General features: G+C 38.5%; 1 non-coding gene across 1 annotated transcript; it reads right to left on the reverse strand.

Moving 5' to 3' along the window:
- Positions 1-432: 432 nt before the first annotated feature.
- On the reverse strand, positions 433-538 carry LOC126068206 (U6 spliceosomal RNA). The gene has a single exon (XR_007515576.1). It is a non-coding gene; the product is annotated as a U6 spliceosomal RNA (small nuclear RNA).
- Positions 539-20530: the final 19992 nt, after the last annotated feature.

Here is a 20530-nt window from a genome sequence, read left to right on the forward strand (position 1 = left end):
TTCTTGGCTATAATTTTTACAGAAGCAGATTTCAGGACTTTCTTTTGTGGTGCCACTGGGTGGGTTAGAATTGCTAAACTTTAGGTTAGTAGATGAGCAAAAAACTTTTGCGCCACCCAGGGATCTCTCACACTGTGAAAAAGATTTCAAGTATATTAAGAATGACTTCTACATAATAGATATCCTGGCTTCCTCATACCCTCTCACCGATGTTTTTCATTCAGTGTTTCAGACTACCTTGAATACATTTTGTTAGAAACTGATATTTCTTCTCTTGGACTTTCCTTTTCCCTTGAAGCATTTTCGTGTGTGTGTGCGTGTGATAAGGTGTTTTGTTTGGATATTTGTCCCATATTTCTGTTTCATGGACAAAAATTAAGTTTGATTACTCAGTTTCTTGATAAGAATTCATCTGGTTGAATTTTTCCTTATTACAGTTGAAAACGCTTCACAGATATGGGTGTCATCCTTGTGGGGGCCCATGATAATTTTCTCTGTATTGTTCCAATTTTAGTATATGGGCTGCTGAAGCGAGCACAAGGCTAAGTCTTGTGTTTTTTAAAGTGGCAAACCAAACCAGTTGTGGCTGCCAAGATGAGTTTTGTGCCACTGTGAGGAGAAGGCACTGGTGCCCACGGTACCTCTGCAGCAGAAGAAACTAAAGCGAGTGTTTATCTTGCCCTGTCTGTCCTTACCAGCAGATGTTATGAAATGCTGAAGTGTGGTTCTTCTCATTTAATGTCTCATTTTGCTAATGATATTTTCTTATTTGCAGTGAAACTTGCTGTCAGTATTTTAAACAAATTTCCTTTATTTCTGGCAACACAAAAAAGACAATCAAATTATGCTGAGGCCATTGTTGCTGTGCTTCCCTCTGGCCCCTTCTCAGTGAATGGAAATCCCCACCCAGGGAGGAGAGCTGCTGCCACCTTTCCCAGAGCCATGGAGAGACCCACCCGCCCATGGCCCATTAGGGAACATCCCTGGTGGCGTGGTGGTTAAGCACTCAACTGCTAACCAAAAGGTCAGTGGTTTGAACCCACCAGCTGCTCCTCAGGAGAAAGATATGCAGTCTGCTTCTGTAAAGATTACAGCCTTGGAAACCCTATGGGGCACTTCTACCATGTCCTATAGGTTCATTATAGGGCCGCCAGGAGTCGGAATCGACTTGCGACAATAGGTTTGGTTTGGTTTTCCTCGTCTCAGCACAGAATGAGATACAACCACCTGCTATGAAGTAGCATATTCTTGTTTTTAACTTATTTGTTAAACAGTCTCTACATACAAATCATGGATACAGAGATTCATATGATATGTTGTCCCTGATATATTGTCTCTGCTTTGAGAAGCTCACCATCTCATTTTCTTCTTCACAGAACACTCTGTCCCCCCAGTTTTAGTGATACAGGATTTATTACCTTCTTTACAGCCATTCTCAAATTTCCCTGCATTGTACATTGCAGTGACAACTGGTATATACTGAAGATTCTGCCAAAATGCACCTGTGTTTTTTTCAACGAAATCTACAAGAAAAATTCAAGGTGACTGATTTGAGTTTTACCTAATCTAACATTGCATGGTGATTTTTCAAAGGAGTGTCTAGATGACTGATAAGCTACTGGGAGCTGAGAACATAATAAATAATAATAAAAAAAACTCCTGGATGACTGAAAAATGATTGTGGGCCTTTTTATTATGTTTATATGGCATGATCAACCTGCAGCATCCCTTAACAATTTGCTGCAGAAGAAAAGTATGCAGAACAATGTTTTACATTTCTGAATTTACGTAAGATAATTATAAGGACTAAGTATATTTTAACCCAATGGTTGGTTTCCAAAAAACACTACATAGGAAAGCAATTAAAGCAAATCATATTCTCCTGGTTTCCTCCTAAATATCCTTGGTAGGGAAAATGAGATGGTAAACATATCTTTTTTTTTTTTATTCTGTATACTTCCACTTTGACCCTTGTGCAGTAAAGGATTAGTCTTGCCCAAAAAGAGGCCCTTGCCCTTAGTTCCTGGGAGGTAATTTCCAAGTCTTTAGAATGTTTTCCCTGATAAAAGTGCCTTGCTTATCTTGGGCTTTGGGGCACAGTGAATAATCTGTGCTAACAATGCCCCTTCTGTATGGTGGGGACTTTGTATCACATGATATCAGCTCAACCTCTGGAGGGTCTGAAGACTAAGGTCAGTCACATAGTTTAACCATATCTACATGAGTGGCCCCCAATAGAAATTCTGAAAACCAAAGTTAGAGTGAACATCCCTGAGAGCAATGTCTGGTGCATATTGTCACACATAGTTACTAGGAGGATTTAGTGTTTTTCATGATCAACTGGGAGAGAACAGCTGGAAGCTCCTGCTTGGAACTCTCCTGGGTCCTCGTCAAGTGTTTCTTCCCTCTACTGATTTATTTATTTATTTATTTATTGTGCTGCAGGTGAGAGTTTACAGCTCAAGTTAGTTTCTCATACAAAAATTTATACACATATTGTAATGTGACCCTAGTTGCAATCCCTATGCTGTAACAGCACACTTCCCCTTTCCACCCTGAGTTTCCTGTGTCTGTTCACCCAGCTCCTATCCTTTTCTGCTTTCTCATCCCTCCTCCAGACTGGAGCTGCCCATTTAGTCTCTTGTATTTCTATCTATTTGAAGTACACTTTTCATGAGTATTATTTTATGTTTATGTTTTATACTCTAGTCTAATCTTTGCCTGAAGAGTTGACTTCAAGAATGGTTTTAGTTCTGGGTTAACAGAGAGTTCAGGAGCCATGTCTCCTGGGATTCTGCTAATCTCAGTCAGACCATTAAGCCTGGTCTTTTTACTAGAATTCAAGTTCTGCATCCCACTTTTCTCCTGCTCCCCCTGGGACTCTCTGTTGTGTTCCCTGTCAGGGTGGTCATTGGTGGTAGCCAGGCACCATTTAGTTCTTCTGGTCTCAGGCTAATGGAGTCTCTGGCTTATGTTGCCCTTTTGTCTCTTGGGCTAATATTTCCCTTGTGTTTGGCGTTCTTCATTCTCTTTTGCTCCAGATGGGTTGGGACCAATTGATGTGTTTTAGATTGCCACTGGCAAGCTTTTAAGAGCCCAGACACTACTCACCAAAGTAGAATGCAGAACATTTTCTTAATAAACTTTGTTATGCCATTTGACCTAGATGTTCCCCGAAACCATAGTTCCCAGACCCCTACCCCTACTACTCTGTCCCTTACAGTGTTTGGTTGTGCTCAAGAAACTTCTTAGCTTTTGGTTTAGTAAAGTTGTGCTGACTTCCCTTGTATTGTGTATTGCCCTTCCCTTCACCTAAGATCATACTGTCTAGTTAATTACCTCTCTCTTCCTTCCCACCCTTGAAACAATCAAAGAATGTTTTCTTCTGTGTTTAAACCTTATCTTGAGTTCTTATACTAGTGGTTTCAGACAATATTTCTCCTTCTGCAACTGACTAACTTCACTAAGTATAATGTCTTCCAGATTCATCCATGTTATGAGATGCTTGACCGATTCCTCATTGTTCTTTATTGTTGCATAGTATTCCATTGTGTGAATATACCATGATTTGTTTATCCATTCTTCCTTTGATGGGCACCTAGGTTGTTTCCATCCTTTTGCTATTGTGACCAGTATTGAAATGAACATGGGTGTGCGTATATCTGTTCCTGTGATGGCTTTTATTTCTTTTGGATATATTCCAAGGAGTGGGATTTCTAGATCATATGATACTTCTATTCTTAGCTTTTTAAGGAAGTGCCAAATTGATTTCCAAAGTGTTTATACCATTTTACATTCCCACCAGAAGTGTGTAAGTGTTTCAGTCTTTCCACAAGCTCTCCAACATTTACTATTTTTGTTTTGTGGATTAATGCTTGCCTTGTTGGGGTGAGGTGGTATCTCATTGTAGTTTCGATTTGCATTTCTCTAACGACTAGTTGGTCGCTATAGGGTCGCTATGAGTTAAAATTGACTTGACAACACCGGGTTTGGTTTGTTTTTTGGTAATGGCTAGTGATTGTGAGCATTTCTTCTTATATCTATTAGCTGGTTGAAGCTCTTCTTCAGTGAAGTGCCTGTTCACATCCTTTGCACATTTGTAACCATTCCTGCATACCTGGTATGAATCCCACTTGGTCCTGGTGAATTATTTTTTTTGATATGTAGTTGAATTCCATTGGCTAGAATGTAGTTGAGGATTTTTGCGTCTAAGTTCAAGAGGGATATTGGTTTGCAATTTTGTTATTTTGTGGTGTATTTACCTGGTTTTGGTATCGGGGTTACGCTGGATTCATAGAATGAGCTTGGGAGTATTCCGTCCTTTTCTATGCTCTAAAATACCTTTCGTAGTAGTGATTTTAACTCTTCTCTGAAAGTTTGGAAGAAATCCCCAGTGAAGCCATCAAGATCAGGGCTATTTTTTTGTTGGGAGTCTTTTAAAACTACCTTTTCAATCTCTTCTTTTGTTATAGATTTTTTTTAGAGTACAATTTTTCACAGTAATCTGATATGATTCTTTTAATTTCAGTAGGACCTATTGTGATTCTGCCTATCTCATTTCTTATTTGGGTTATTTCCTTCCTCTCCTGCTTTTCTTTTGTCAGTTGGCCAATGGTTTATTGATTTGATTAATCTTTTCAAAGAACCAGCTTTTGGTCTTGTTAATTCTTTCAATTGTTTTTCTGTTCTCTATTTCATTGAATTCTCCATTTTATTATTTGCTTTCTTCTGGTGCCTGAGGTTTTCTTTTTTTGCTGTCTTTCTATTTGTTCAAGTTGTAGAGGTAATTCTTTGATTTTGTCCCTTTCTTCTTTTTGGATATGTGCATTTAGTGCTATAAATTAACCTCTAAATATTGCTTTAGCTGTATCCCAAAGGTTCTGGTAGGAAATGTTTTCATTCTCATTGGATTCTATGAATTTCTTTATTCCGTCCTTAATTTCTTCTATAAACCAGTAGTTTTTGTGCAAAGTTGTTTAGTTCCCACAACCTTGATTTCTTTTCCCTGGTTTTCTGTTATCGATTTTACTTTTATGGCTTTGTAGTCAGAGAATATGCTTTGTAATATTTTGATGTTTGTGGTCTATTCTAAAGAATGTTCCATGTGCATTAGAAAAGAAAATATACTTGGCTGCTGTTGGGTGGAGTGTTCGGTATATGTCTACTAGGTCAATTTGGTTGATTGTGGCATTTAGATCTTCTGTGTCTTTATTGAGCTTTCTCGATGCCCGTCCTTCACTAAAAGTGGTGTGTTGAACTCCTACTATTACTGTGGAGCTGTCCATCTCATTTTCCAATGCTGTTAAAGTTTGTTTTATGTACCTTGGAGGCCTATCATTTGGTGTGTAAATATTTAATATGGTTATATCCTCCTGGTATATTGTCTCTTTAATCATTTTATAGTGTTCTTCCTTATCCTTTGAGGTGGATTTTACTTTAAAGTTTATCTTGTCAGAAATTAATATTGCCATTCCTGCTCTTTTTTGGTCATTCTTTGCTTGATATATTTTGTCTTTGAGTCTAAGGTGTGTCTCTTATAGGCAGCATATAGACGGATCATGTTTCTTTATCCATTCTGCCACTCTCTGTCTCTTTATTGTTGCATTTAGTCTATTTACTTTCAGCATAATTATAGATAGGTATCAGTTTAGTGCTGTCATTCTGATGTGTCTTCTTTTGTGTGTTGTTGACAGTTCCTTTTTCTACTTAATTTCTTGTGCTGAGTAGTTTTTCTTTATATAGTGTCTTTTCCTCTTTTTCATTGTTGTTGATTTTGTTTTTGCTGAGTATGTTTTTCTTGTATTTTATTTTGATGTATAGGACTGTTAGTCTCCTTTGTGGTTACCTTAATATTTACCCCTATTTTTCTAAGTTTAAACCTAACTTTTATTACTTTATATCGCCTTGTCTTTCTCTCCATATCAAAGATCTATGACTACATTTCTTAGCCCCTCTTTATTATTTTAATGTGGTCTTCTTTTACACAATGACATCACTGTTTCCCTATTTTGAGCATTTTTTTAATCTTGATTTATTTTTGTGATTTCCCTATCTGGGTTAACATCTGATTGCTCTGCCCAGTGTTCTAGTCTTTGGTTGATATCTGATATTATTGATTTTCTATCCAAGGGGCTCCCTTTAGTATTTCTTGTAGTTTTGGTGTGGTTTTTACGGAATCCCTAAACTTCTGTTTATCTGGAAATGTCCTAATTTCACCTTCATATCTGAGAGACAGTTTCGATGGATATATGATTCTTGGCTGACAATTTTTTCCCTTGAAGGCTTTATGTATGCCATCTCACATTGCCTTCTTGCCTGCATGGTTTCTGCTGAGTAGTCTGAGTTTATTTTTATTGACTCTCATTTGTGGGTGACTTTTCATTTATTCCTTCTGCTTTTAAAAATATCTTTGGTTTTGGACAGTTTGATTATAATATGCCTTGGTGACTTTCCTTTGGGATCTACCTTGTGTGGGTTTCAATGAGCATCTTGGATAGATATCTTCTTACCTTTCACAGTATCAGGCAAGTTTTCTGCCAACAAAACTTCAAGAATTCTCACTGTATTTTCTGTTCTTCCTTCCTGTTTTGGTGCAACAATCACTTGTATGTTATTTCTCTTGGTAGATGTTTTGACAACTGTGGCAGTATAATAGGTTCTAAAATCAGATTGTGTGGGGCCTGACACTTTGTTTATCTTCTTTTTTAAAAAAAATCTTCTTTAGTAATGCTTTACTTATCCAGGTCCTCTTCCCTTTCCATATAATGTTGGTGATTTGTTTCTATGTCTCATTTAAAAAAGCCATGGGAAGATGGATCAGGATTGCATTGTATCTGCAGATAGTTTTGGATAGAACTGATATTTTCATAATATTCAGTCTTCCTACCTATGGCAAGGCATGTTTTTCCACCTATGTAGGTCTCTTTTGATTTCTTGAAGTAGGGTCTTGTAGCTTTCTTTGTATAAGTCTTTTACATCTCTGGTTGGACTTATACCTAAGTATTTTATCTTCATGGGGGCTATTGTAAATGGTATTGTTTTGGTGATTTCTTCTTTGAAGTTCTCTTTATTGGCGTAGAGGAATCCAACTGATTTTTGTATGTTTATCTTGTATCCTGATATGTTTCTGAAATCTTCAATTAGTTCCAGTAGTTTTCTACCGGAGTCTTTGGGGTTTTCTGCATAGAAGATCACATTGTCCACAAATAGGGATACTTTTACTTTTTTTCTTACCAATTTAGGTGCACTTTATTTCTTTTTCTTTCTTAATTGCTATGGCTAGGGCCTCCGGAACAATGTTGAATAAGAGTGGTAATAAAGGGCATTTTTGTCTGGTTTCCATTCTGAAGGGGAATGCTTTCAGAGTCTTTCCATTTAGGATGATGTTGGCTGTTCGTTTGTATGCATGTCCTTTTCTATGTTGAGTAATTTCCTTTCTATTACTATTTTGCTGAGAGTTTTTATCGTGAACTTGGTGTTGGACTTTATCAAATGCATTTTCTGCATGAATTGATAAGATCATGTGTGTCTTATCTTTTGTCTTTTGTTTTATTTATGTGATGGATTACATTGATTGTCTAATGTTAAACCATCTCTGCATACCGGGTATGAATCCCACTAGGTCATGGTAAATTATTTTTTGATACGTTGTTGAATTCTATTTGCTGGGATTTTGTTGAGAGTTTGTACACCTATGTTCATGAGGGGTATTGGTCTGTAATTTTCTTTTTTTGTGGTGTCTTAACCTGGCCTTGCTATCAGGGTTATGTTGGCTTCATAGAAGGAATTCCAAACTATTCCACCCTTTTCTATGCTCTGAGATACCGTTAGTAGTATTGGCATTAACACTTCTCTGAAAGTTTGGTAGAATTCTCCAGTAAAGCTGTCAGGTACAGAGCTTTTTTTTTTTTTTTTAAATTGGAATTTTTTAAATTTCCTGTTCGATCTCTTGTTTTAGGTTCATTTAGTTGTTCTACCTCTGTTTCTGTTAGTTTAGGCAGGTAGTGTATTTCTAGAAATTTGTCCATTTCCTTTAGATTTTCAAATTTTTTGGAGTACAATTTTTCGTACCATTCTGTTATAGTTCTTTTAATCTTGGTTTTGTCTGTTGTGATATCCCCCATCCCATTTCTTATTTGGGTTATTTGCTTCCTCTCCTGTTTTTCTTTTGTCACTTTGACCAATGCTTTATTAATTTTGTTAATCTTTTCAAAGAACTGGATTTTGGTCTTGTTAACTCTTTTTAACTCTTTCAATTGTTTTTCTATTCTCTATTTCATTTATTTCTGCTCTAATTTTTATTATTTCCTTTTTTCTGGTGCCCATGAGCTTCTTTCGCTGCTCTCTTTCTATTTGTTTGAGTTGTAGGGTTAATGATTTGATTTTGGTCCTCTCTTCTTTTTGGATGTGTACATTTATTGCTATAAACTGATCTTTGAGCAGTGCTTTTGGTGTGTCCCAAAAGTTCTGGTAGGATGTGTTTTCATTCTCATTTGATTCTGTGATTTTTTTAATTCCATCCTTAACTTCCTCTATAACCCAGTAGTCTTTGAGCAAGGTGTTCAAATCAAATCATGTATTTGATTTTCTTTCCTTGCTTTTTCTATTATTGATTTCTACTTTTATGGTCGGAAAAGATGCTTTGTAGTATTCCATTGTTTTGGATTCTATTAAGGCTTGCTCTGTGGCTTAATATGTGGTCTATTCTGGAGAATGTTCCATGTGCGTTGGAAAAGAAATTATATTTGGCTGCTGTTGGGTGGACTGTTCTGTATATGTCTATGAGATCAAGTTGGTTGATTGTGGCATTTAGATCTTCTATGTCTTTATTGAGCTTTTTAATGGACGTCTGTCCTTCACCAAAAGTAGAGTGAAGTCTACACTATTATGGAGCTGTCTATTTCTCTTTAATGCTGTTGGAGTCTTTCTTTTTTTAATGTATTTTGGAGCCCTGTCATGGATGCATAAATATTTATCATTGTTATGTCCTCCTGGTATTGACCCTTTAATCATCATATAGCATCCTTCCTTATCCTTTGTGGTGGATTTTGCTTTAAAGTCTATTCTGTCAGAGACTAGTATTGCCACTCCTGCTCTTTTTTGATTGTCGTTTGCTTGATACTTTTTTTTCTTCATCCTTTAAGTTTTAGCTTCTTTGTGTCTTTAAGTTTAAGGTATATCTCTTTTAGTCAGCATATAGATGAAACATGCTTTTTTAAAATCTGTTCTGCCACTGTCTTTCTCTTTATTGGTGCATTTAGTCCATTTACATTCACTGTAATTATTGATAGATGTGAGTTTAATGCTGTCATTTCATGTGTTTGTGTGTGAGTGTGTTTGAGTTTCTTTGTTCCACTTAAATTTTTTGTGCTGAGTCATTTTTCTTTATGTATTTTCTTTTCCTCTTTTTCATTGTTGATTTTGTGTTTGCTGAGTCTTTTTGTTTTTCCTTTTTTGATTTTTATCTGTAGAATTCTTACTTTCCTTTGTGGTTACCTCAATGTTTACCTCTATTTTTCTAATTTTATTTCTTGATATTGCCTTGACTTCTCCATATGAAAGTTCTATGACTACACTATTTGGTCCCTTTTTTATGTTTTACTGTTGTCACTTTTTACTGTTGACCTCTGTTTCCCTATTTTCAGTGTATTAGCTTTGATTTGTTTTTGTGACTTCTGTATCTAGGTTGATATCTGGTTGTTGTGTTCCGTGTTCTAATCCCGGGTTGCTATCTGATGTTATTGATTTTCTGACGAGAGGACTCCCTTAAGTATTTCTTGTAATTTTGATTTGGTTTTTAAAAATTCATTGAACTTCTGTTTAACTGGAAATGCCCTAATTTTGTCATCATATTTGAGAAACTGTTTTGCTGGACATGTAATTATCGGTTGGCAAATTTTTTCCTTCAAGGCTTTACTTATGTCATTCTATTGCCTTCTTGACTGCATGGTTTCTGCTGAGTAGTCAGAGCTTAGTCTTATTGACTCTCCTTTGTAGATGACTTTTTTTTAAAATAATTTTTATTGTGGTTTAGTGAAAGTTTACAAATCAAGTCAGTCTGTCACATATAAGCTTATATACACCTTACTGCATACTCTCATTTACTCTCCCCCTGATAAGTCAGCCCGCTCCCTCCTTCCAGTCTCTCCTTTTGTGACCATTTTGCCAGTTTCTAACCATGTCTACCCTCCCATCTCCCCTCCAGACAGGAGATGCCAATACAGTCTCAAGTGTCCACCTGATACAAGTAGCTCACTCTTCATCAGCATCTCTCGCCAACCCATTGTCCAGTCCCTTCCATGTCTGATGAGTAGTCTTTGGGAATGTTTCCTGTCCTGGGCCAACAGAAGGTTTGGGAACCAAGACCGCCGGGATTTTTCTAGTCTCAGTAGGACCATTAAGTCTGGTCTTTTTATGAGAATTTGGGGTCTGCATTTCCCACTGTTCTCCTGCTCCCTCAGGAATTCTCTGTTGTGTTTCCTGTCAGGGCAGTCATCGGTTGTGGCCAGGCACCATCTAGTTCTTCTGGTCTCAGGATGATGTAACTCTCTGGTTCATGTGGCCCTTTCTGTCTTGGGCTTATAGTTCTCGTGTGACCTTGGTGTTCTTCATTCTCCTTTGGTCCAGATGGGTTGAGACCAATTGATGCATCTTAGATAGCCGCTTGTTAGCATTTAAGACCCCAGACACCACACTTCAAAGTGGGATGCAGAATGTTTTCATAATAGAGTTTATTATGCCAATTGACTTAGAAGTCCCCTTAAGCCATAGTCCCCAAACCCCCTCCCTTGCTCTGCTGAACTTCGCAGCCTTCAGTTTATCCAGGAAACTACTTTGCTTTTGGTGCAGTCCAGTTGAGCTGACCTTCCCTGTATTGAGTATTTTCCTTCCCTTCACCTAAAGTACTTCTTATCTACTAACTAATCAGTAAATAACCCTCTCCCACCCTTCCTCCCTCCCCCCTCTCATAACCACAAAAGAATGTGTTCTTCTCAGTTTATACTATTTCTGAAGAACTTATAATAGTGATCTTATACAGTATTTGTCCTTTTGCATCTGAATAATTTCACTCAGCATAATGCCTTCCAGGTTCCTCCATGTTCTGAAATGTTTCACAGATTCGTCACTGTTCTTTATTGGTGCGTAGTATTCCACTGTGTGAATGTACCATAATTTATTTAACCATTCATCTATTGATGGACACCATGGTTGCTTCCAGCTTTTTGCTATTGTAAACAGAGCTGCAATGAACATGGGTGTGCATATATCTGTTTGTGTAAATGCTCTTATTTCTCTAGGATATATTCCGAGGAGTGGGATATCTGGGTTGTATGGTAGTTCTAACTTTTTAAGAAAACGCCAGATAGATTTCCAAAGTGGTAGTACGATTTTACATTCCCACTAGCAGTGTATGACAGTTCCAATCTCTCCGCAGCCCCTCCAAGATTTATTATTTTGTGTTTTTTGGATTAATGCCAGCCTTGTTGGAGTGAGATGGAATCTCATCGTAGTTTTAATTTGCATTTCTCTAATGGCTAATGATAGAGAGCATTTTCTCATGTGTCCGTTAGCTGCCTGAATATCTTCTTTAGTGAAGTGCTTGTTCATATCCTTTGCCCAATTTTTGATTGGTTTGTTTGTCTTTTTGTAGTTGAGTTTTAACAGAATCATATAGATTTTAGAGATCAGGCGCTGGTCAGAGATGTCATAGCTGAAAATTTTTTCCCAATCTGTAGGTGGTCTTTTTACTCTTTTGTTGAAGTCTTTAGATGAACATAGGTGTTTGATTTTTACGAGCTCCCAGTTATCTGGTTTCTCTTTGTCATTTTTGGTAATGTTTTGTATTCTGTTTATGCCTCGTATTAGGGCTCCTAACGTTGTCCCTATTTTTTTTTCCATGATCTTTATCGTTTTAGTCTTTATGTTTAGGTCTTTGATCCACTTGGAGTTAGTTTTTGTGCATGGTGTGAGGTATGGGTCCTGTTTCATTTTTTTGCAAATGGATATCCAGTTATGCCAGCACCCTTTGTTAAAAGGCTATCTTTTCCCCACTTAACTGACACTGGGCCTTTGTCAAATATCAGCTGCTTATATATGGATGGATTTATATCTGGGTTCTCAATTCTGTTCCATTGGTCTATGTGCCTGTTGCTGTACCAATACCAGGCTGTTTTGACTACTGTGGCTGTATAATAGGTTCTAAAATCAGGTAGAGTGAGGCCTCCCACTTTCTTCTTCTTTTTCAGTAATTCTTTACTTATCCAGGGACTCTTTCCCTTCCTTAATGAAGTTGGTGATTTGTTTCTCCATCACTTTAAAAAATGTCATTGGAATTTGGATAGGAAGTGCATTGTATGTATAGATGGCTTTTGGTAGAATAGACATTTTTACTATGTTAAGTCTTTCTGTCCATGAGCAAGGTATGTTTTTCCACATATGTAGGTCCCTTTTAGTTTCTTGCACTAGTACTTTGTAGTTTTCTTTGGATAGGTCTCTTACATCTTTGGTGAGATTTATTCCTAAGTATTTTATCTTCTTGGGGCTACTGTGAATGGTATTGATTTGTTGATTTCCTCTCCGATGTTCTTTTTGTTGATGTAGAAAAATCCAAGTGATTTTTGTATGTTTATCTTGTAACCTGAGACTCTGCCGAACTCTTCTATTAGTTTCAGTAGTTTTCTGGAGGATTCCTTAGGGTTTTCTGTGTATAAGATCATGTCACTTGCAAATAGAGATAATTTTACTTCTTACTTGCCAATCCAGAAGCCCTTTATTTCTTTGTCTATCCTAGTTGCTCTGCCTAGGACCTCTAGCACAATGTTGAATAAGAGCGGTGATAAAGGACATCCTTGTCTGATTCCTGTTCTCATGAGAAATGCTTTCAGGCTCTTTCCATTTAGAATGATTTTGGCTGTTAGCTTTGTATAGATGCCTTTTATTATGCTCAGGAATTTTCCTTCAATTCCTATTTTGCTGAGAGTTTTTATCATGAATGGGTGTTGGACTTTGTCAAATGCCTTCTCTGCATCAATTGATAAGATCATGTGGTTTTGTCTTTTGTTTTATTTATATGGTGGATTACATTAATGGTTTTTCTAATATTAAACCAACCTTGCATACCTGGTGTAAATCCCACTTGGTCGTGGTGGATTATTTTTTTGATATGTTGTTGAATTATATTGGCTAGAAATTGTTGAGGACTTTTGCATCTATGTTCATGGGGGATATAGGTCTGTAATTTTCTTTTTTTGTGGTGTCTTTACCTGGTTTTTGTATCAGGGATATGGTGGCTTCATAGAATGAGTTAGGCAGTATTCCATCATTTTCTATGCTTTGAAATACCTTTAGTAGTACTGGTTTTAACTCTTCTCTGAAAGTTTGGTAGAACTCTTCATTGAAGCCATCCAGGCCAGGGCTTTTCTTTGTTGGGAGTTTTTTGATCACGTTATCAATCTCTCTCTCTCTTTTTTTTTTTATGGGGCTTTTTAGTTGTTGTACTTCTGATTGTGTTAGTTTAGGTAGGTAGTGTTTTTCTAGGAATTCATCCATTTCTTCTAGGTTTGCAAATTTGTTAGAGTACAATTTTTGTAATAATCTGATATGATTCTTTTCATTTCAGTTGGGTCTGTTGTGATATGGCCCATCTCGTCTCTTATTCAGGTTATTTGTTTCCTTTCCTATATTTCTTTAGTCAGTCTGTCCAATGGCTTATCAATTTGGTTAATTTTTTCAAGGAACCAGCTTTTGACTTTGTTAATTCTTTCAATTGTTAGTCTGTTCTCTATTTCATTTAGTTCAGCTCTGATTTTTATTATTTGTTTTCTTCTGGTGCCTGATGGATTCTTTTTTTGCTCGCTTTCTATTTGTTCAAGTTGTAAGGAGAGTTCTTTGATTTTGGCTCTTTCTTTTTGCATGTGTGCATTTATCGATATAAATTGACCTCTGAGCACTGCTTTTGCTGTGTCCCAGAGGTTTTGATAGGAAGTGTTTTCATTCTCGTTGCATTCTATGAATTTCTTTATTCCCTCCTTAATGTCTTCTATAACCCAGTCTTTTTTCAGGAGGGTATTGTTCAGTTTCCAAGTAGTTGATTTCTTTTCCCTGATTTTTCTCTTATTGTTTTCCACTTATGGCCTTGTGGCCTGAGAAGATGCTTTGTAATATTTCGATGTTTTGGATTCTGGAAATGTTTGTTTTATGACGCAATATGTGATCTATTCTAGAGAATGATCCATGTGCGCTGGAAAAAAAGTATATTTTGCAGCTGTTGGGTGGAGTGTTCTGTATAGGTCTATGAGGTCAAGGTGGTTGATTTTACCAATTAGGTCTTCTGTGTCTCTATTGAGCTTCTTACTGGAAGTCCTGTCTTTCTCCGAAAGTGGTGTGTTGAAGTCTCCTACTATAATTGTGGAGGTGTCTATCTCACTTTTCAGTTCTGTTAAAGTTTGTTTTATGTATCTTGCAGCCCTGTCATTGGGTGCATAAATATTTAATATGGTTATATCTTCCTGGTCAATTGTCCCTTTAATCATTATTTTGTGTCCTTCTTTAACCTTTGTGGTGGATTTAACTTTAAAGTCTATTTTGTCCGAAATTAATATTGCTACTCTTGCTCTTTTTTGATTGTTGTTTGCTTGATATATTTTTTTCCATCCTTTGGGTTTTAGTTTGTTTTTGTCTCTAAGTCTAAGGTGTGTCTCTTGCAGGCAGCATATAGACGGATCGTGTTTCTTTATCCAGTCTGAGACTGTCTCTTTATTGGTGCATTTAGTCCATGTACATTCAGCGTAATTATAGATAAGTTTATGTGTTTAGTACTGTCATTTTGATGTCTTTTTGTGTGTGTTGTTGACAATTTCATTTTTCCACTTACTTTTTTGTGCTGAGATGTTATTCTTTGTAAATTGTGTGTTCCTCATTTTCATAGTAGTCGAATTTATGTTTGCTGAGTCGTTATGTTTTTCTTTGTTTTTATTTTGAGTTATGGAATTGTTAGACCTCTTTGTGGTTACCTTAATATTTGCCCCATTTTTCTAAGTAAAAACCTAACTTGTATCATCCTATATCGCCTTGTTTTCCTCTCCATGTGGCAGTTCTGTGCCTCCTGTATTTAGTCCCTCTTTTTGATTATTGTGATCTTTTACATAATGACTTCAATGATTCCCTGTTTCGAGCATTTTTTCCTTTTTAAATTAATCGTAGTTTGTTTTTGTGATTTCCTTATTTGAGTTGATATCAGGATGTTCTGTTCTGTGACCTTGTATTGCGTTGTTATCTGACATTATTGATTTTCTGACCAAACAATTTTCTTTAGTATTTCTTGTAGCTTTGTTTTGGTTTTTGCAAATTCCCTATGCTTGTGTTTATCTGTAAATATTGTACTTTCACCTTCACATTTGAGAGAGAGTTTTCCTGGATAAATGATGCTTCTTTGGCAGTTTTTCTCCTTCAATGCTCTATATATATCATCCCATTGCCTTCTTGACTGCATGGTTTCTGCTGAGTAGTCTGAACTTATTCTTATTGATTCTCCTTTGTAGCAGACTTTCTTTTCTCCCTGGCTGCTTTTAAAATTTTCTCTTTATCTTTGGTTTTGGCAAGTTTGATGATAATATGTCTTGGTGATTTTCTTTTTCGATCAATATTATATGGGGTTCGATGAGCATCTTGGATAGCTATCCTTTTGTCTTTCATGATGTCAGGGAAGTTTTCTGCCAACAGATCTTCAACTATTCTCTCTATATTTTCTATTATCCCTCGTTGTTCTGCAACACCAATCACACGCAAGTTATTCTTCTTGATAGAGTCCCACATGATTCTTAGGGTTTCTTCATTTTTTTAATTCTTTTATCTCATTTTTCTTCATCTGTATTGGTGTCAATTGCTTTATCCTCCACCTCCCCCACTCTGCATTCCAATTCCTCGATTCTGCTCCTCTGACTTCCTTTTGAGTTGTCTAATTCTGTAATTTTACTGTTAATCTTTTAGATTTCTGAATGCTGTCTCTCTATGGATTCTTGTAGCTTATTAATTTTTCCACTATGTTCTTGAACAGTCTTTTTGATTTCTTTAACTGCTTTATCAGTGTGTTCCTTGGCTTTTTGTGTAGAATGGCTTATTTCATTTCTGAGGTCATCCCTGATGTCTTGAGGCATTCTGTAAATTAGTTTTTTATATTCTGCATCTGGCAATTCCAGGATTGTATCTTCATTAGGGAAAGATTTTGATTCTTTAATTTTGGGAGTGTTAGAAGCAATCATGGTCTGCTTATTTATGTGGTTTGATATCGACTGCTGTCTCCGAGCAATCTCTAAGATATTGTAGTGATTTATTCTATATTTGCTCCCTGAGTCTTATCTTGTTTTGTTTTCTTTCAATATATGTAGATGGGCTACTAGATTGTACTATCTTGATTGTTGTAGCCCTTGAATCACTTATGTCCTATTACCAGCTGGTTTGGGCTGTTACCAGATATATAAGCCTAAGAGTCCATTCACTATTCTTGAGTAGAATCTGATTTTAGGTCATCAAGTGTGTGGTGCAGACTGTCACCTATCCACCTAGAGAGTAGTGGTGATAGTTGTGTGCACCAGATTCTAGTAGCAGCAAGAGGTTACCTTCCGGGGGGTTCAGGATGCTGACAGGCTTCCCCCAAGTGCCAGTGAGGTAGGTGTGTCTCTATTCCTAATGCAGTTTGGTGGGTGGGCTCTGCAGCTGTACCGTAGGCACCCAATGCATGTACCTCTACAGATTGGTTGATGTCACTATCCTCAGACCCCTATGGCAGGAGGTTAGGTGGTTTGGGTGGAGCTTCAGCCCTCAGTTCCCTGTTGTGGGTCAGTGAGGGCTCTGTTTAATAGGTAGAGATATCAGACCTGGGAAACTTGTCTTTCCAGTAATCTGCTAAAACAATTACAGTCGGATCACTATCAGAATTGCCTTTGGATTGTAATAGCCACCTTGTTCCCTGTAGGGATGAAAGCCCAAGACTGTGGATCTCAGATGCTTGGCTGGAGCTGGTTCTGTATTTTTAGTCCAATTTTGGGAAGTCAGGGAAGGATTCTTGGTCCCTGGGTTTTTTGTAGCTGCTTCTCTCAAGCTAGGAGAATGGATTAGGAAAAGACAAAACAAACAAAGAAAAAAACACCTGCAGATTGCTTCACTCTCTGGCCCAGGAAATTCCAATGTTAATGAAGCTGCCTGGGAAGGGGAGGGGAGGGATCAGATAGATAGGAGAGAGTAGCACCCCGGAATACAAAGTTACTTATCTTGCTTGGGATGACTCTTTTATTTGAGATTCCCGAGGGGCGTGTCAACTGTGTGCACTGGCTGGGTAGAGATTGCCCCTGAAGGTCAGACCTGCATCCTGTGCTTGCGCCGTCTCAGAAGCCGTGGTTAGTTCCTCCGCTCCCAGTCCAAAGCCCAGCACCAAGGTTCCCTGGCTGGGACGCTGCACTCCCAGCTCCAAAACCAGTCACTGCCTCCCGGTGACTTCTGCTCCTGCCAGCTGCGTCACTGCGCTCCCTGCGTGCACTGGCTGGGCTTCCCCCGAGGTCACTTCTGGGGGCTAGGGCTCAGTCCTGTGTTTGAACCATCTCAAGATGCGTGCCCAGTCCAAAGCCCGGTGCCTAGGTTTTCTGACTGGGATGCTGGGTACAGGCTTCAAAAACAGTTGCTGCTTCCCCGTGGTTGTTCGTTCTCTTGTTAGCCCCATCAGTGTGCAGTCTGCTTGTGCTGGCTGAGTCTGTATGGAGGTTACCTCAGGAGGCTAGGGGTTAGGGCTGTGTTCCACGCCTGCCCCGCCTCAGCAAGCTGCAATCAGCCCCGCCACTCAGCACCAGGGTACCGCCGGGGCTCAAGGCTGTAGGGTGGGTCGTGGGTTCCCGAAGTGGTCTCTGGTTCAGGACGCAGCTTTTCGCTCACGTGTCACTCAGGTCAACTCTTTAGATCTGTGTTTGATAGTCAGGGTTCGTAGATTGTCATGTATGTGATCGATTCACTTGTTTTTCCAAGTCTTTGTTGCAAGAGGGATCCGAGGTAGCATCTGCCTAGTCAGCCATCTTGGCCCCCTCTGCCTGTAGATGACTTTTTGTTTTTTCCCTAGACACTCTTAAAATTCTTTATCTTTGATTTTTGCACGTTTGATTGCAAAACTTGATTACATGTCTCGATGACTTTCCTTTGGGATATACCCTGTGTGGGTTTTGATGAGCTTCTTGGATAGATATCTTCTCATCTTTCATGATATCAGGGAAGTTGCTGCCAACGAATCTTCAACAATTCTCTCTTTGTTTTCTCTAATCCCTCCCCGTTCTTGTACTTCAATCGCTCCTAGATTTTTCCCCATGTTAGAGTCCCACATAATTCCTAGGGTTTCTTTTTTTTTAAATTATTTTAGCTGATTTTTCCTCAAATAAATTGGTATCAAGTGGTCTGTCTTCATTCTTCAGAAGTATTCAGAACCTCATAATATTTAACATTAAAGGTATTGAAACACGTCTTTTTTGTGAAACGCTTCTTTATGTGTGACACACATTTTTATGTTAAAACTTGTCTTTATGTTTTATTTGTCAACCTAGAATTTTATTTGCTAACCTATTTGCTGTCTATGGATTCTTGAAGCCTGTTAAATTTGCCATTATGCTCTTGTGTAACCTTCTTACATTCCTCTGTTGCTTTGTCTGTGTGTTCTTTGGCTTGGTCTGCATTTTTGTCTCATTAATCAGTGTAAAAACTTATAAATAAATGTACTTTTTTCACATATTTCCAAAATCAAACATAGAAACTGAACACCTTGCTCCTAATCTCTTGAAGAGCTCTGTATATTAATCTTTGGAAATGTACCTCTGGTAATTCCAAGAAGTTATCTTCCACTGGGAGGTTTCTTGATTCTTTGTTTTGGTTGCCTGCTAAAGCTGTTATGGTCTGCCTCTTTATATAATTTGATATTGACTTTTGTGTCTAGGCCATCAATAAGTTACTATATTTATTAACTTTGTGTTTGCTTACTATGTCCTTGCTTCTTGTTTTGTTTTGATGTGCCCAGATAGGTTGATCTCATGAGCTGGTTTGTTTATTGCCATCTTTGAAACCCTCACCACCTGTCACCAGGTGATTAGAGTTGTTACTAGGTATATGAGCCTAGGAGTCCATTTACTTTTCTTGTGTGGATTCAATTCAGGTGTCTAAGTAGTTGGTCACCAAGTATTTGCTGCAGGCTCTTTCCTTCATTCCTAGACAGTCAGGGGTGATTGGAGGAGGCACATATATCTGGCTGCAGTAGGGGGTTATGTGCTGAGTAAGATAGGGGGTTGACAGCTGCCCCTGAGTGCTGAGTAGAAGGAGTTTCCCTATTCCCTAGAGTACGTAGGTGAGTGGGTTTTACAACTCAACTTTGGGCAGCCAGTGCTGTTGGTTGTAAGAACGGGGAAGCACCACTTATTCTAGGACCCTTGTCGTGGGTGGCTAGGTAGAGTGGGTGGAGTCACCAGTCCTCAGGCCCCTGATGTGGGTAGGTGAGGACCCTGTTTAATGGGCAGCACGGTGTCACATATCACAGATCTTCCACTCCCCCTTAGCTGTTGCAGTTAAAAATAGGCTTCAGGTATATAACCTGTTGTACTGTGCTAACAAGGGTCTATGCTACTGAAATGGGCCCACACAGTTCTAGGCAGGCGTGAAAGGCATTCAAAGTCCACAGACCCCTTATGCCTGTGCCTAGGCAAAAAAGCTGTCCCTGCCCTGAAGTCCTGGATTAGGGGAGCTGGCAGATTATTTTTCCTGTTTGTTAATTTGATCCCTCTCCAAAACTGGGAGAACGGCTTGGGGTGCACGATGAGTCTTACTTCTGGCAGAAATCACTGAAGTTGAACTGGGACCCAGAGTGCGAGGGGGCAGGTAAGTGGGAGAGAGGTAATTCCCAGAGGGTGGAAGGTTTTTTTTGACCTCACATGATAGGTTAGACGCTTATACTTAACTTTTGCTAATTCAGCACTGCTTCTCCCTGATTCCGGAGGCATGAGCAGACTCTCAGCTGCTGAGCTCCTCCTGATGTGGCAAACACTTCCCGAGTGCTACTGTTTGCCTTAGCCCAAGTGTGCCAGCAGATCCGGCCTACAGGGTGCTGGGCAGGTCAAGTCTGGCAACTCCTTGCTGCTTCAGAACTGTGTCTCCCTCCACATACTGCTCAGTCCACCTCCTCAACTTTGCCTTTGGTGTTCAGAGCTCCTAGATTGTCATATGTACTCAATTCACCTGTTTGTTTGGGTCTTTGTTTTAAGATGGACCACAGAAATCATCTGACTACTCAGCCATCTTGGCCCCCTCCATGGATTTTAACCTGTATCCTTTCACTGCAATAAATCTGTTAGGTCCAGGAGGATTCCAACTAGGTCCCTGAGTGGCATAAACAATTTGTGCTCAACTACTAACCTAAACATTTGGCATTTGGAACCCTCCCAGCAGTTCTGCAAAGAAAATCCCAGCAATCTGCTTCTGTACATTACAGCCAAGAAAGCCCAATAGAGCTCAA

This window comes from Elephas maximus, chromosome 26 (assembly GCF_024166365.1).
Source record: "Elephas maximus indicus isolate mEleMax1 chromosome 26, mEleMax1 primary haplotype, whole genome shotgun sequence".
NCBI lineage: Eukaryota > Metazoa > Chordata > Mammalia > Proboscidea > Elephantidae > Elephas > Elephas maximus.